General features: G+C 48.4%; 1 protein-coding gene across 1 annotated transcript in view; it reads left to right on the forward strand.

The window, feature by feature from the left end:
- Nucleotides 1-6,014: 6,014 nt before the first annotated feature.
- The window catches only part of inpp5jb (inositol polyphosphate-5-phosphatase Jb), a 55,640-nt gene continuing 45,467 nt past the window's right edge, over nt 6,015-16,187 (forward strand). Inside the window, 1 exon segment of the mRNA XM_028824288.2 lies at nt 6,015-6,750. The gene's annotated coding sequence lies outside the window, so the exon portion shown is untranslated.

A 16,187-nucleotide genomic window follows, 5' to 3' on the forward strand; every position in this document is an offset into this window, starting at 1 on the left:
AGGCGAGAAAGGGTGCAGTCGGAGAAGAAGACATTATGGGAAGGCGCTGGAGAGAGGGAGTGCTGGTCAAGAGTGGCTCAGACACGTGGATATGAAGAAAAGGGACACACAGGGCGAGAAGTAGCAGATATTTTTATATTCCTCGACAGTTTATGATATACAGTATGATATGTTGTCATAAATTCACGCACGCCTGCTACGGTAGCTGGGGTAGGACGCAGTTTCTTACGTCTTTCCCTTTTCCATCCCTAGACTTGGAGGAGGAGACCTCCGCAGAACTAAGACTATGCTTCCACTTCCTTGACTAAGCCCCTCCCCTTCTGGTTGTCCCGCAATAAAAGAACTGCCAGGACAGGAAGTTAGCATTCACTCCTCAGACCGCATGTGTACGACTTTATTGTGTTCTTCCTTTTTCGCTTCTCTTCTGTTTATTTACATCACTGGTTATTAAATGGGGGTCACTTTGGGGAGCCCCCGACACTTGATTTCACCCGCTTTCCCTTCATTTCAAAATCTAAATGAAGGTTTACATCAATGCCGGATGTTTTATGCTACATTCTTCTGGTTGTGTTAAAAGAATTGGGAAGGAGGACCTGCCCTGATGTCCTCCCACATTCTTTTCTTGTTTTTGTGCTCGAGTAGACCATGGAGATCACTGCAGACAACCTTGTTTATAAATGTCACTAGTGGCCCATGGTCTTGCTCATCACAATATGTGCTTATAGTGCCTTGATGCCTGCTAAGCTGAAGGAACATTCAACCACTTTACATGTGCAAGGTGTACCAGCAGAGGCCAACCGTCTTCTGTTAAAATGACTGATCCTCTAAGATGTTTGCTGAGCAATTCCAGACATTGTAACCACATCCTCTTCTAATGCTGCCATCCTGCTGGGTTGTTCCTCGTAGTTCTCATGTGACCACACTCCTGTCCAGTGATTTGCCTGAAGCATGCATGTTGTCATGAGGACCTCCTTGCTGGCTCACTTCCTGAATTGGATTAATCTGATTTGACGACGTCCTTAGTGGCCGACTCCGGTGAGGGGGTGTTTCTTAAACTTTTTTTTTTCTCTCACGGCCCGTGTTTGCCCTTCTAATTATAGCAGTCGTGTTATGCTCAGATTCACGATATACAAAAATGGCATGTGGTCGATGGAAGGTCCACAAGCTGAAACGTTGGGGAGCCAACCTGGTCATCCCCATATAAGCAAAAGGATGCGCTCGATGGCACTGAAGGTCTGTCCTGGGTATCGAGTGACGCCTTCTTCCGTCGACTGTGGGGTATATCGCTTTGGGGGTGGGACCCTGAAGGGCGGAGTCAGTTGCCCTCACTTAGGCATCTTTTTGGCACTGTGGAGGAATTAGAAGAGGTAAGTTTAGCACTAGCGCCCCCTCTCGACCTGGGGTGGTAGTACATTATCTCAGATGGGCCCGGAGAATGATCAGCGTGACCGGTCATTGGTTTATTTTGGAGACCCCAGGAACACACCCAGCCTCAACCCGCCTCACACACTCATAAATCCAGCAGCAAAATAAAGAATATGTTAAACGATTAAATGTGCAACCAAAGTGCACTCAAATCCCACCCAGTTGATAGCATTTCCGTTATTTAAATATTTAATGAAACCTGACGACACACTGGGCGAAAAAAAGTCAACAAAAAAAACAACAAATGCGGGCGAGGGTGGTGACAGGAATGAAAACCCCTGTGAACAGCCTTTTGAATGAAATGTCGGGTTTTGTCCTACCAGGTGCCGATGCAAGTCAAGACTTGAAGCGATTGGTTGGCTCTGCCCAGACAGAGACGTGTCCAACCAAGACGAAACCACACGAACAAGCAGGCGCAGGACAGGAACGTGAAACCAGAAAACCCGTAATATTCACGGTGGATGTGTTTCTAATCCGATCGAAGGTGAAATGTTGAAACATTCGGACACAGGCGATCGCCATTCCTTTCCAGCACCTGTCTTTCGGCTCCTTGTTAAAGGTAACGCCTAATGGAAACCCCTTAGTAGTCCCGGGATTGCTGGGAATTGCAGTCCTCCTAAGTAGCTCTGCTCCAGACTTGTTGGCTTTCCGGTACCACCCCCTGTGATTTTTACACGTCTCTGTTCTTATATTTTGGCCAGGGTTCCTCCCCTGGCTGGGTGTCCGCTCCATGTGTTGTGTCCTTTTTGTTCATGGTTGAGCTGTTTATTGATGTTCACATTAATTCTGTTAACCATCTGCTGTACTGTCTTAGCCTGTGTTATGTGCCATGTCTCCTGTGGGTGGTTCCCCAGGAGGCGGGGCCACCTGTCATTCACCGCCAGGACTTGCCCTCTGCTCTGTATAACCGGGTGGTCTCCATGGGTCCTGTGCGTGCGCTCGGGAGTTGGCGAGCTTACTTGTGTTTGCTCCATCTTTGACTTCTGTTTTTGGATTCTGTGTTTGCTTTGGATTGCCGTTTTGTTTTTGGCTCCTCCTTTTTGTCACTCTTGTGAACACCCGACCCCTTACGTCAAAGTGCCATCCCTGCACAAGGCAGATGGTATGAGCTGTGTGCCTTATTCTTGGCCAGCCACAAATTCACTTAATAAATTCTAAGGGATCACATCCGCTCCCTTTGTTGCTGCCTTTCCCTTGAAAATGCTACAAGCCGTGGGGACGTGCGCCTTGCTAGAGAGCTTAATTAACTGTTATGTAACAAGAAATCAATGGCACAGGAAGTAATGTGGCTCGGGAGAGGAGAGTCCCCTGTGGAGTTCGCAGGCAATTAGCACATGGCCTTTAGTCAATGTATAATTTAGTGACCCAGATGGCAAAACGTGCATCTAGTAGAGAGGGTTGGTGAAACCAGCGTGTTCATTTTGGAATGAGAGGGTTCGGAAAATGGAAGGATGGAGGCACTGACTTATGGAAGATGGAGCTTAAATCTCACCTTGCCATACATCTTATCTCACTTGTCTACGTTTACTTCTTAGAAGAGTGGCATTTCAGGCAGTGTTTCTCAACACTTTTAGCGACACCACCCACTTTTTATCATGTAAGTTTCTTTGTGACCCTCTGTGATTTCCCCCTTGGTGAATCAAACACAATTGTCAAAGCGGCAATGTGCTGCAACCCACCGAAACCCACCTTAAAGAAAGGATAAGTGTCTGGTTGCTATGTGTATGTCATTTCAACAGCTGGCACATCACAAACATTTGTCGTAATAAAATGCATTGCATCTGTCATTCCAACAGATGGTGCAACACAAACGGAATTACACTGCTTATACCAAATGGCATATAGAACATATATATGTTGTGACATATAGGGGGCGCTATCACTACCTTGAACCCTCGGACACCAGATAAAATCCAAAATATTTAATTTATTATTAATAAACAGTGCACCAAGCACCCTCCTCTCCACAATACTCATACAATAATCACTACAATAAACAATCCTCCACTCCCAGACGTGTTGCCACCCTTCCACCCAGCTCAGCTCGACATCTGGGATTTTTCCCAGTCTTTTATATTCCCTAACCCGGAAGTGTTTCCCATCCTTCAGTCCATGTGACTCCTTATCACTTCCGGGTCAGATAAAAAGTTCTCTTCTTCATCACCGAAGCACGTCATTCCTCTTGTCCATGTGACTCTGACGTACTTCCGGAGCGTAGGGCAAATAGTCGCTGCTCCTCCCTGCAGCGCCTTCTAGTGGGCCCCGTGGTATCCAGCAGGGCTGAAAAGGAAAACTCCAATGTCCATAATTCCCTGCTGGCATTCGGGGCACCTCCATGCTGCAGGGAGGGCTCCACCTGGCAGCCTGGGGGTATTGGCCGGGATGAACAGCCGGCCATATATCACAATGTATTGCATTTGTCATTCCAACAGAGGGTGCCTCACAAATGTTTATAGTAATTAATTGCTTGGCATTTGCCATTCCCACAGATGGTGCCTCGCAAACATTTGTAGTAATTAAAGGCTTGGCTATGGTGGGCTGATGCCCTGCCTGCGGTTTGTTCCTGCCTTGCGCCCTGTGCTGGTTGGGATTGGCTCCAGCCCTTCCCCCGTGACCCTGTGTTAGGATATAGCAGGTTGAACAATGACTGACTGACTGACTGACTAAATGCTTGGCATTTGCCATTCCAACAGATGGTGCCTTACAAACATTTGTAGTAATTAAATGCATTGCATTTGCCATTCCAACAGATGGTGCCTTACAAACATTTGTAGTAATTAAATGCATTGCATTTGCCATTCCAACAGATGGTGCCTTACAAACATTTGTAGTAATTAAATGCATTGCATTTGTCATTCCAACAGATGGTGCTTCACAAACATTTGTAGCAGTAAAATGCATAGCATTTGTCAAACATTAGCACCGCTTTTATAAATTCCACACCAAATGGCATAGTACATAGACATATGCATTGCCTTTTCATTCCAACAGATGTTACATCACAAACATTTGTTGTAAGTGTGGTCTCAAGTCACTTGTCCTGTCTGTGCCCCAATTGGAAAACCAAAAGAATAAGTAAATGTAAAATGAAATACCTTGCATTTGTCATTCCAGTAGATGGAGCATCACAAACATTAACACTGCTTTTACAAGTCCCATTCCAAATGGCATACAGCAGGAACATAGGCATTGCATTTTTCATTCCAACAGATGGTGCATCACAAATATTTGGAGTAATGCATTGCATTTGTCATTCTAACAAATGGCACATCACAAACATTAACCCTACTTTAACAATTCCCATACCAAATGGTATGTAACAGAGACATATGCATTACGTTTATAATTCCAACAGAGGGCGCATCATAGGCAGTTGTAGTACAGCATTTTATTACTATAATTTTTTGTGATGTGCCATGGCCTCCATAAGTCTTAAATGGAAGAAGTCTGCAAAAACCACAAATCATCCTTTTGGCCCGACTTGAATAATAATTGGAGAAGGGGCTCCGACAGAGTGACCATCTCTGACCAACTGCCTTCTCCAATGCTTACTCAGGTTGTTGGGCTGGGTGGCCAGCTCCAGGACAATTTGTGGTTGTTCCAGACTTCTGGAGGCCACTGTGCTCTTGGAGACCTGCTGTACATTTTCTCATAGCCTTTCCCATCACAATGCCGTCTCTAAGCTTGGTGGCGAGTTCTGCTCAACCTCCTGGCTTGGTTTTTGTCGACTGTGGGACCTTCTCTTGGTTTCACTTTGTCATTCCCGGGTATTGAGGATGAAAAAAAATAAGTTATGGGATTTTTAGCACAAGGCGGCCAAATAAAACATGAAAAGGTGAAGGGGTCAGAGGACTTTTTGAAGAAATAATTTATGGTGGAAAGGATTTGCATACACAAGTAAAATGGAGGGAGTTGGTAAACATGGCTTCACGCTGCGGAGAATGCAGAAGTAAATAAAACAGAAATCATAGACAATTTACGATGCTCTTGTTATATTTACTGATTATTTGGCTGACACCTTCATCCAAGACGACTTACCACATTGGAGACGTAATGGGTTTCATTTCTTTTGTTTCTCCAAGTGGAGCACAGGCAGGTGAAGTGACTTGCTCAGGGTCACACAATGGTGCCAGTAGTGGGATTTAAACCCACAACCACAGGGTTTGAAGTCCGAAGCCTTAACGTTTATGCCACACTGCACTTATCTGCTAAACTTGCATCACCTTTTATATACAAGTATATCCAAAGTTGCAGCCACAGGTGGTCCTAGGACTGATCTTGAGAACCTTTGGTCTCCCGCTGCCATCTTTGGAACTGTTGGGAACTTTTCAAGTGGTCATGGAGTAGCAAGCAGGGCCATCTTAACAGCATCACAGCCCACCCACAGCAAGGTAGTGCACCGACCCCCTGAACATACATAGGCATCAGAAACATCATGGCCAGTGCCCATACATGACGACGGCCCTGAGCAGGAGATGAATTTGCTGTCATAAATCATCAATTCCGTTCAAAAGCCTCCTCCGTGTATTTCCGTTATCAACCATATAAGAGGCGCGCGTCTACTCGTGCGCGTCCCCGTCTCCTTTCGGCTCGCGCGCGCACCTGCTGCCTACGCCGCGTTCCCGCAGACGCCGCTCGCCGTTCCCACCAGCGGGTTTTTATTTTTTGCGCTTCCCAAGCCCGGGGTGCCTGCGTTACTTCCCTTTTCCAAATGATGGGGAGCTCGCATCTCGAGAGAAGGGGACGCCTTGCGATGCCTGCTTTCTGGACGTGTCTCGGGGAGCGCTGAATTGGCTGCGCGGGGGCGGGCGGACAGGCGGCCAGGGCATCACCTGCCACTGCACGGCGGCGTCCTTCTTCGCGCTCCTCCGCGGCGCGGCAGCGGCTTGCCAGCAGTTTGTGTTTGGGCAGCGGTGGCAGCTGTGCTTTGGCGTCGCGTTTTATTATTTTGGAGAAGGAACATAAAACGCCGCAGCGTCGCCCGCTCCTGTTTTGTTCTAATGGGCGTCGCTGGCCGAGTAGCTGCCTTTATTTGAACTTTTATCTCATCAGCGAGAATTTTGCGGAAGCTGCCCGGACGAGGCTGGCTCTGCGTTGGCCTCTTCGCTTTATTTGTGCCCGTGACGTTTCACTTCATGCCCAAGAGCTGCCCTGTCCGTAGGCGCACAAGGTGAGGTGATGATGTAGGGCAGCTGGCCATGCGAGACGGAGGGCGGCCGCGAGTTTGACATCAGGCTCGACGTAACGAGGACCGGAGGAGCGCAGGCGGAGCGAAGGCAGGAACGTCCAAGACGAGCGTGCGGGGGACCACTGCCCGCCATCCAGGTGAGTCACGGCCGCACTGGGGACTGGCGCTAAGGGGCCTGCTTTTTATTATTATTATTATTATTATATATGGCGATGTTAAAGGTGAAGGTGAGATGATGTTGCTTTGCTTCCCAGAACCGCAATGACCTGCGCTCGACTGGCCGTCTCCCGTTTCCATTGATTTCTCATTTTGCGCCCCTCCTCGTTTCTTTCGGTATTAAATTTCTCAACTTTGAACTCTTCTACTCCCGACTCTCTTTGACACTTTTCAATACAATTTTGCTGGCTGTTTCTCAACGTGATGGTGGCAAATTGTTGATGGCGGTTCGTAAACTCGAGAAGTAGATGCTTTTACGGAACTGGAAGTCGCGTCCTTGTGTGTTATTATTATTATTATTATTATTATTTATTATTACTAATGCGAGTCTCGGTGTCCTCCGCCTCACTCCCAGGTGTTGCTGTGCTCCTGTTTCTAAATCCCGTATCGATTTCATTTGACAAACTGGGCTCCCTATGACACTGATGTTCTCAGGTGGGCTTGTTAGAGAAGTCCAATAAGTAAAGGGCAGCGGAGTGCAAGTTTGGCTCAGACCGGCTTGGCCAGTGGGCTCGATACTGGAGCGCTCTCCACAATCCTCATCCTGCGCTTTCAAAGTCCGTAGCCTTCAATACACACGGCTTCGTCTCTCGCCTCGCCATTTCATTACTACTTGTTCTTCTGTTGACCCCTTAAAGCGAGTGAAGGACTTGGTTGGCCCCCTTATGTTGCACCTGCTACCCGCTGTAAAGATTAAAGGTGAGTGTCGTAAATGGTTCTGCTTGTCGCGACTTTACAGAAGACGGGGATTTTTTTTTATTTCTGCTTAGTATGAAACACAGGCTAATTCATTCTATTCAAATAATCACATTTTTAAAAATTGATTACAGCGCGTTTGAAACAACCCAGAAAATGACATTGCTTTTAGGGGTCGTGACAGCGTAGCGAATGTGCACTTTACCACAGCAGTCACTAGAGGGAGCCAGGGAGCGCAATGAGTGACCTTTACTAATTATTAACTATTAATAGCAGCTGGCGAAATGAACAGGCAGATTACAAATCGTCATCTTTAAAAATGTTATTTGCATGAAGTATAAACACCTAAAGTTTCTATATTATCAGCAGTCACACACCGAGTCCACCTTATTTATACTGCAAACACACACCACAGACAGGGCAGCAACTTAGAATCGTCAAACAAGAATCGTTAAGGTCCTTCAGCTGTTTGGTATGGAAATGGCACAACAAAAAGGGACCACTCGGAAAGTGGAGTGTTCAATGTCACTGCCATCCCTCCACGGGACCACCTGTATGAGGGAGCCGGGACCACGCAGGACTCCGCTCACACTTTCTATAGTCTGTGTAAGTGGCTAAGGTCTGGCAGGTGCCTGCGTCGCTTCAAATCAAGAACAGAAAGACTCGTCTAGAAGGACGGGGGTCAAACTCCAGGCCTGGTGGGCCGCAGTGGCCGCAGGTTTTCATTCTCACCCTTTTCCTCATCAGTTTTCACTGCTGATTTACTCTTCATTTTCTAATAGCTCCGTTTTTAAAGATTCAGCCCTCTGCATTGATTCTTTTCTTCATTAAATGGCAGCCAAACAGAAATGAGACCCGAAACCCCAGCTAAACGGGGGCTTCCAACTCCAAGCGGTTTCTTAATGAGAAGCCGATTCTTGTTGTTGTTTAAACCCGTTATTTAATTCCATGACTTCTTGTTGCTCTCATTCTGCCACAGCAGACATTTCCATAACTGCTGATTTTTCCGTTTTTTCGAAGGACATCGTTGAGATGTTTTGGTGACCCGAGAGATCAACCTTACTGAGACCTTCACCTTTCTTTATTATCAGGTATTGTGTGACGGGCACATGTGAGCTGGTCGTGTGGCACCTTGTTTTGTGTCTCCTTATCGTTTGGCAGCTAATTAAAGAAAAAGAAACAACTAAAGCAGGGGTGGGCAGATTGGGTCCTGGAGGGCCGCAGTGGCCGGTTGCTTAATAAGAGGCCCTTATTGCTCAAGTGACACTCCGGCTTCACTTTAGTGGTCTCGCTTGTTAAGATTTTGAACTCTTATTGCTTATTTTAGTCGTAAACAGTCCTGGTTTGTAATGACTCCTTATTAGCAATAACATGGAAATGACAAAAGAGAGCAGCAGTTCTCCATTTACCCCCCTGTGCGTATTCATCAGGCACAATTGGGTTTAATGAAATACTTGGAAGGAAAGTGAAGGACTGAGTCCATTTTAGCCTTCAAATCATTTGGATGATATCCTTAGAAAGGAATATGAGAGTGGCCTGACATGGCAGAGTTAAAGCAACGAACAAGCCAGGAAATTGAATTATTGGCAAGGATTGTTTTCTAATTAAGCAACCGGGTTGGATTAGCAACCTGCAGCCACTGCGGCCCACCAGGACTGACTTTGCCCACCCCTGAAATTAGGGTCTGGGTCAAGTTCATTAAAACTAAAAGCAAAACAAGTTAATCAGCAGTGAAAAGGGCTCACTAATTAAGGGGATGGTTGGAATGAAAACCTTAACCAGGACCAGGAGCGGAGCGGGGGACCCCTGCTGTACAGCTTCAGTTCTCAGGCCATAAAAAATAAGAAACAGTCACCTTGTCAGGCATTCCTCAAAACTGTAAAAATAGTCCATCTATTATTTATATTTAACTCTCTATACCATTTAGTAGTTATTTAACAATTACAGTAATCCCTTGCTACTTCGCGGTTCACTTTTCGCGGATTCACGACTTCGCAGATTTTATATGTAAGCATATCTAAATATATAACGCGGATTTTTCGCTGCTTCGCGGGTTTCTGTGGACAATGGGCCTTTTTACTTCTGGTATTTGCTTCCTCAGTTGGTTTGCCCAGTTGATTTCATACAAGAGATGCTATTGGCGGATGGCTGAGAAGCTACCCAATCAGAGCACGCAGTTAAGTTCCTGTGTGCTGCTGATTGGCTCAGCGACGGAGTGCTGCATTAACCAGGAAGTCTCATCTCACTCATTCAGCATTAACGTGCTCTTGCTACTGCATTCAGCAGATCATCACCTTCATCGTCATCATTTTTACTGCACAGCATATTCATCACCATCATATATAGCTACGTGTACTTCGCTATACAGTAAGTGTAAACTTATCTACCGATTTCATATTGCTAAGCAGTTGTCCCAGTTATTAACAGAGTAAAGGGTGGGTTGTAAACAATACAGGGAGGGTTTAAAAACGTCCAAATACACGTTAAATAATTAAATAAATATGGTGTCCCTACTTCGCGGAAATTCAGTTATCGTGGTTGGCCTTGGAACCTATCTCCCGCGATAAGTGAGGGATTACTGTATTATACTTGTACTGTTACTTAAGCATTTTTAATCTGCACTTTTTATTGATTTTAATTAGATAACATTGCAAACAGTTAAGTGAACAAAGCACAATGTAAACCCCCCCAAACATCCTCACTTTTTAATATTAATTTTTAATGTTACTGCGCAGTGCAGGTGCTCACTGGTCAGTCTGTGTGTGCCACAGTGTAACTCTGAACTGAACATCAGTTATTTCTGTAGCACGTTGTCACAGAGGGCAGTGAAGAAAAACAAATCACAAATAAATACGAATAAGAGAGAATAAATAACATCCATCCATTATCCAACCCGCTGAATCTGAACACAGGGTCACGGGGGTCTGCTGGAGCCAATCCCAGCCAACACAGGGCACAAGGCAGGGAACCAATCCCGGGCAGGGTGCCAACACACCGCAGGACACACACAAACACACCCACACACCAAGCACACACTAGGGCCAATTTAGAATCGCCAATCCACCTAACCTGCATGTCTTTGGACTGTGAGATAAATAACATACCAATAATAATTCTAATAATAATACATTTGATTTAATAGACACCACCTTACAATGAAACTAAACAACAGGAATCTCTATATCTCTATTATAAAAATAAAAAAATCTTGGAAGGGAGACAAGACGAGATCTTCTCGGATGACAGTTTGACGTCCCGCGTGACAAGGCAGTGAGACATTTTTCTTTGTCTTCTTAGAGAGTCGAGGCTGGGGGGCTGTCAAGAGGCAGGGCCTGTTAAAGCCCATTGCGGCACTTGTGTGATTTTGGGCTCTACACAAATAAAATGTATCGTATTTAAAACAAGTCCACGGACGTCTGACCCTAGCAGTTGTTGGAATGCTTTTGGCAGACGCACTTCATGTGCTCCCAGCTCTTAAAACAACGACAAGCAGAACACGCAGCTCGCCAGCAGATGATCTGAGCGCTTCTCTATGTGTGCGTTAAGCCACCCTAAACCCCCCCCCAGCCCCCCCTTCACAATGCGAGTGGCAAAAGGGCAGCGGCTGTACAGGCTTTTAAATGACCGACGGGCAGCTCGCCAGCAGCAGCAGCAACAAGCCAGCAGCTGATCCGACAGCATCATCTCCTTAGTGTGTGTTCAGCCGCCCCCCCCCCCTTCACAACACGAGCAGCATGTGAGAAAGAGATGTAACCACACCTGGGGCCAGAAATAAAGGACAAGTATTGTTTTTATAAAAATTGTAAAGTAAAAGTGAAAATAATGCATTTAACAATTCCCATAAAAACATCAATCTCTTTAAATTGTATATCTGGTAAACCAAACCTGGGGGTGGGCGAGCAAAGTGAGCAGGGGGCCCTGCAGTATATATTTAAAATCCAACGTCTGTCTGTCCGCTCTTTACTACTTAAGGGATTGAGAGATTGTTTGTTTGTTTTTTTCTAGAATTTGCTTGAACATTCCGGTTGAGTTTCTCCTTTCTCTCATCGCGTTAAGCGTCAGAGTTGGCTTGTGGTGTCGATGTATTCATGTGATTCTGAGAGAGAGGCTGGGGGGCGGGACCTCAGGAGTAGGGAGCTGGGCGGGGCCTTCCTCTCTCACACACCTCCGCTTAGCCAACTGCTTCACGGATTTCGATCGGGTTTTTCTCTGTAATTTGCTTGAACATTCCGGTTGATTCTGTGACCTCACGGTAAGTGTCAGAGTTCGCTGGCAGGAGCAATTCTATTCGTGCTAATCCGAGAAAGAGGCTGCGGGCCGAGTGGAGAGGAACGTGTGACGTCGGCGGGTGGGGACCCCCTCAGAGCCGGTCTGCCTCTGCGCTGTGGCGTGTACCTGACCTCCCCTTAGCGAGCGAGTCCTGCTTGTTTATTGATTTATAATGTTTGTCCTGTTTCACTACTGCATAGGGCAGAGCTGCGGGGGAACGACTAGTAGATAATATAAAAACAAAGAGGACGATAAAATCAAATCACAGTAAAGTACAGAGGCAGTAGCACAAACGTCAAAGATAGCCGGCAGTCACAGAGTTCAAGTCCTAACTGGTAAGCCGCTTTGAAGAGATAAGTAGTACTAGTATTGTGAATTTCCCCTTGGGATTAATAAAGTATCTATCTATCATATAGTGCCTCTCATATCTATCTATCTATCTATCTATCTATCTATCTATCTATCTATCTATCTATCTATCTATCTATCTATCTATCTATCTATCATATAGTGCCTTTCATCTATCTATCTATCTATCTATCTATCTATCTATCTATCTATCTATCTATCTATCTATCTATCTATCTATCTATCTATGTAGTACAGTAGAATACATTTGATACGCACTGGACTGGACTGGACTGCTTGGTGATAGCAGGGAGCCGTTACAGTGGAAGGACAGAGGGAGCCATGCGTCCCCCTTTTGGACACACACAGGACTACATGGGAGTTGGGGGTCCTTGGGGTTAGGGTTAGGTGGTTGCACCTGACCCAGCAGGGCTCTCTAGTTAGATGTGCCAGAAGTGCCCCCAGGTCCTGGTCAGAAAGGGGCACCTCAGGAGTGGAGTTGGGCGACGCTCTGCAGAGAGAGAAGGAATACGGCAGGGAGACCCTTCTGGAGATTTGCTTCATTTGAACCCGGGACTGTGTTGGTATTTCTTATATATATAACAAGGGGCAAGATTATTTAGAGCTTTAAAGTACTATTATTGTTATATAAAGGAGACGGGTAACCAGTGTTGCGATGCTAAGAGCGCCGTGATGGGATCGGATTCTGTTTTTCTGGCGGGGGTCCCTGCTGCGCCATTCTGAGCCAAGTGCGACTGGGAAGAGCGTCGCAGCGATCGAGTGAGCGAATCTCTCGCCATCTGGCAGTTTTATAAGACACACCGTTAACAAAGGAGTTGGGACAGTTCATGTGGCATTTTAACAATAACCTGCGGTGGGCTGGCGCCCTGCCCGATGGTTTGTTTCCTGCCTTGCGCCCTGTGTTGGCCAGGATTGGCTCCAGCAGACCCCCGTGACCCTGTAGTTGGGATATAGCGGGTTGGATACTGGATGGTTTATAACAATAACGTAATATAACAAGCAAAGGGGTGGATTGCGCTGGAAACGTTCTCACAAGTAAACGAGACTGGAAACTGTGAAGCGTCAGTGGGCCGTTCAGTTTGTACCCCATGCTGCCCACCACACATGTGGGTTTTGTTTTTTGTTAAACTCTCTTTATACAGTGGAGTGCTGAGGCGGACTGAGCCGTGCCAGGACATGCCAGTCTGTCCCAGACGCAGGGCTGATGGGACGCTGCAGACCGAGCCTGTGTCTCTGGGTGTTGAGATGTAGACTGGCAGATTGGTGAAGTAATTGCCCTTTTAATAAATGTTGTCAGAGCGTCCGCATCGTTTCAGATGATTCACTGATCTGATTCAATCCTGCGAGAAAGCCGCAGAAGCCCTTCACACCGTGATATGATTTAATCAGAGGGACGCGTTATTCATCTTGACGTTCAAGGAAGGTTTTATAAGGTACCACGTGAGAGGCTCTTCATCCCACCTAAAAGAGGGGGCACTGAATGCCCACAGACAAACCAGAGTGTTGGCGCAGTGACCGTTTCCAAGTTAGCTGAAGTTCAAAATGGTGTCCCTCCGAGATCAGCGCCGGCGCCACAGCTTTGTTTAACAGACGTACAGTAAGTGATACTGGTAAACGTGTAACTACCAGGCTGGTCATGCTCGCCAATCGCACTAAACCAACTAGCTGGTAAGGCAGATCACCAGGAGTCACTCCAAGATGGCTCTGGCACTAAAAACGACTTTCTAGTGTTTGACGCAGGAAGTCAAATAATAAAATCGGAATACAGGAGCACCGTCCACATCACGACAGCATTGAAAAGCCATTAATAAGGTGTGATGGAAACTGGGGCGTCCGTGAACCCCAAACCCCTAAACTTGAGTGCATCAAGTCCCGGGTTCAAATAATGCAAAGGCTTAGCAAGCAATTCCTTCACAAAGTCGCACGAGCGCACACAGACACGTCTTCCCTCTCCACAATCCCGCTCTCCTTTCACCACCGCACTGTTGCTCCACGTCCTCCCAGCTCCAACTCGCCTGGATAAGGGACCCGGGAGTGCTTGTGGTGCCAGGGCGATTGCCCGATGGAAGTACTTCTGGGTCGCAACTCCCTACAGCGCCACCTGGCAGCACCCATGGTCCCCAGCAGGGCTGTATGGCCGGATTACATCTCCCAGCATTCCTGATGCCATCTAGTGTCTGGGGGGGGGGGGGGATTGTGGTGAATAGAAAGCCCCCAGTGACCTCTTCCACTTTTGGTGGGCTGTCCATCCCTCTGTTCAGGCCGTCTCTTCTGGGTCTGGCTCCTCTCTCTTCTCTGGTCGGGATGCCTGTCTGCCTTCTCGGAATAAGGGACCATCTACTCTTCTGGCTGCAATGGTGGTCCAGACCATGTGACATCGACAAGGGCTGATAAGATGTTAGTGCGGTGTGCAAATCAAGAGCACTGTGAGGCCTCAGATGGAATTCTACATGCAGTTTGGGCCCACGTATGGTGGCAGAGACCCAGCAAGGCCCCTCTATGAATGGGATGGCAGAGACCCAGCAAGGCCCCTCCATGAATGGAATGGCAGAGACTCAGCAAGGCCCCTCCATGAATGGGATGGCAGGGACCCAGCCAGGCCCCTCCATGAATGGGATGGCAGAGACCCAGCAAGGCCCCTCCATGAATGGGATGGCAGAGACCCAGCCAGGCCCCAGCTGGCAGAGACCCAGCCAGGCCCCTCCATGAATGGGATGGCAGAGACCCAGCCAGGCCCCTCCATGAATGGGATGGCAGAGACCCAGCCAGGCCCCTCCTTGAATGGGATGGCAGAGACCCAGCAAGGCCCCTCCATGAATGGGATGGCAGGGACCCAGCCAGGCCCCAGCTGGCAGAGACCCAGCAAGGCCCCTCCATGAATGGGATGGCAGGGACCCAGCAAGGCCCCTCCATGAATGGGATGGCAGGGACCCAGCAAGGCCCCTCCATGAATGGGATGGCAGGGACCCAGCCAGGTCCCTCCATGAATGGGATGGCAGGGACCCAGCCAGGCCCCAGCTGGCAGAGACCCAGCAAGGCCCCTCCATGAATGGGATGGCAGGGACCCAGCAAGGCCCCTCCATGAATGGGATGGCAGGGACCCAGCAAGGCCCCTCCATGAATGGGATGGCAGGGACCCAGCAAGGCCCCTCCATGAATGGGATGGCAGGGACCCAGCAAGGCCCCTCCATGAATGGGATGGCAGAGACCCAGCAAGGCCCCTCCATGAATGGGATGGCAGAGACCCAGCAAGGCCCCTCCATGATGGGATGGCAGAGACCCAGCCAGGTCCCTCCATGAATGGGATGGCAGGGACGCAGCCAGGTCCCTGTTGGCAGAGACCCAGCAAGGCCCCTCCATGATGGGATGGCAGAGACCCAGCCAGGTCCCTCCATGAATGGGATGGCAGGGACCCAGCCAGGCCCCTCCATGAATGGGATGGCAGGGGCCCAGCCAGGTCCCTGTTGGCAGAGACCCAGCAAGGCCCCTCCATGAATGGGATGGCAGGGACCCAGCCAGGTCCCTGTTGGCAGAGACCCAGCAAGGCCCCTCCATGATGGGATGGCAGAGACCCAGCCAGGTCCCTCCATGAATGGGATGGCAGGGACCCAGCCAGGTCCCTCCATGAATGGGATGGCAGAGACCCAGCAAGGCCCCTCCATGAATGGGATGGCAGGGACCCAGCCAGGCCCCAGCTGGCAAAGACCCAGCAAGGCCCCTTCATGAATGGGATGGCAGAGACCCAGCAAGGCCCCTCCATGAATGGGATGGCAGAGACCCAGCCAGGCCCCAGCTGGCAGAGACCCAGCCAGGCCCCTCCATGAATGGGATGGCAGAGACCCAGCCAGGCCCCTCCATGAAGGGGATGGCAGAGACCCAGCCAGGCCCCTCCATGAATGGGATGGCAGAGACCCAGCAAGGCCCCTCCATGAATGGGATGGCAGGGACCCAGCCAGGCCCCAGCTGGCAGAGACCCATCAAGGCCCCTCCATGAATGGGATGGCAGAGATCCAGCAAGGCCCCT

This window comes from Erpetoichthys calabaricus, chromosome 18, assembly GCF_900747795.2.
Source record: "Erpetoichthys calabaricus chromosome 18, fErpCal1.3, whole genome shotgun sequence".
NCBI classification, from domain to species: domain Eukaryota; kingdom Metazoa; phylum Chordata; class Cladistia; order Polypteriformes; family Polypteridae; genus Erpetoichthys; species Erpetoichthys calabaricus.